Raw genomic sequence first — 2,106 nt, forward strand, 5'->3', positions numbered from 1 at the left:
TATATTAAGGACAGTTTAGTTATTTTCTTTATATGAGTATTATACGAGTTTTTATGGGACGAAAATTTTTATTTCCATTTTTACCTCCATTTATTTATACGGGTTTCCGTCTTTTGTTTCCGCAGGAGGAAAATCACCTCCAAAATTATTTTTCGACGAGTAAATTTGTATAAATGATCTCCTCGCCGAGAGAAATTGATAAAGAAATAAATAAACAAAAAAATAAAGATTTAAACTGAATAAAAAAATACATTAAAATTGAAATAGAAACAAAAAGGAATGATTGAAATTGAGTACAAAGAGAATTATTCTACTTCTACCCAATTTCTTGACGCAACAAGAAAGGGACTCCTCAACCTAACTTGTCAACGCCATAGTTTGAGAATTGAATCGAAGAGACTCCTCAACCTTCTACTCAATTTTCCAAGAGAGAGACTTCTCAACCTCAATTGTCCACACCATGGTTTCATCACGAAACCAAAAAGTGGTTTTCAAACTTCTAAATCATTTAATACTACTGCTATAAAAGCTAAGGAGGTACTTATGGTCTCTTATTAGGTTAAAACAAAGAAAATCTTAAAGCCCATAAACATAAGACCTAATCTAGTAATTAAATAAATAAAATCAAAATATATCAAATTAAATTAAAACATTCTAAAAATGTAAACTAATATCTTTTAAATAACACTTGAACTCTCACGAACATTTGAAGCACGTATCATTCTCCTCCTCTTCAAAAAAGATTCGTCCTCAAATCTTGTAGGTAAAAAACTAGTATATAAAAAGGACAACAATTATAAGAAAGATAATTTTTTCACTTTTTGCATATATTTTTCTTTTTTTTTTCGTTTTGCTTTTTTTTGCACTATATATTTTTTTATTTTTTAAGCAATAAAATCAACAATAATGCAAAACAATAATGAAACGTAAACCAAAACAAAAACACAAGAACTTAAAGAAAGACGCGACAGAACTTTTTTTTATGATAAAAGAAGCACAAATATAGATTAATAAGAACTAATCTAATACCTGAGCTTTGATACCAAATGATAAAAAGATAAAAGGCTAAACAAGACAATAATTGAAATTAAATAGAAAAGATAAGTTGTAATTGAAATAAAAATAAAAAAGATAGACTAAAATTGAGTACAAAGAGAATCACTCTACTTCTACCCAATTTCTTGACGCAACAAGAAAGGGACTTCTCAATCTAACTTGTGAACGTCATAGTTTGGGAATTGATTCGAAGGGACTCCTCAACTTTCTAACCAATTCGCTGATGCAACAAGAGAGGGACTCTTCAACCTCAATTGTGCACACCATGGTTTCATCACGAAACCAAAAAGGGTTTTAAAACCTCTAAATTATTCTATACTACGACTACCCTAGTTTATGAGGTATTTATAAACTCTTATGAGATTAAAACAAAGAAAACCCTAAAACCCATGAATCCAATCTAGTAATTAAATAAACAAAATCAAAATATATCAAATTAAATTAAAACATTCTAAAAATGTAAACTAATATCCTCTAAATAACATTTAAAATTTTCATATCACGAACATTTGAAGTACGTATCATTCTTCTCCTCTTCAAAAAAGATTCGTCCTCGAATCGTGTAGGTGAAAAAAGTAGTATATGAAAAGGACAATAATTATAAGAACATAATTATTTTTTCTTTTTGTTTTTGTTTTTCTTTTTTTTGTATTTTTTCTCTTTTTTTTTACATTTTATGTTTTTTTAAACAATAATAAAACGCAAATGAAAAATAAGAACACAAGAACTTAAAGAAAGACGCGACAGACACTTTTTTTATGATAAAAGAAAATTAGATATAGATTAATAAGAATTAATCTAATACCTGAGCTCTGATACCACATGATAAAGAAATAACAGGATAAATAATATAAGAATTAAAATTGAATAGAAAAGATAAATTGTAATTGAAATAAAAACAAAAAGAATGGGTTGAAATTGAGTACAAAGAGAATCATTATACTTTCTACCCAATTTTTTAACGCAACAAGAAAGAGATTCCTCAACCTAGCTTGTCAACGCCATAGTTTGAGAATTGATTCGAAGGAATTCCTCAACCTTCTACCTAAT

The sequence above is a fragment of the Arachis duranensis genome, chromosome 4 (assembly GCF_000817695.3).
Source record: "Arachis duranensis cultivar V14167 chromosome 4, aradu.V14167.gnm2.J7QH, whole genome shotgun sequence".
Lineage (NCBI taxonomy): Eukaryota > Viridiplantae > Streptophyta > Magnoliopsida > Fabales > Fabaceae > Arachis > Arachis duranensis.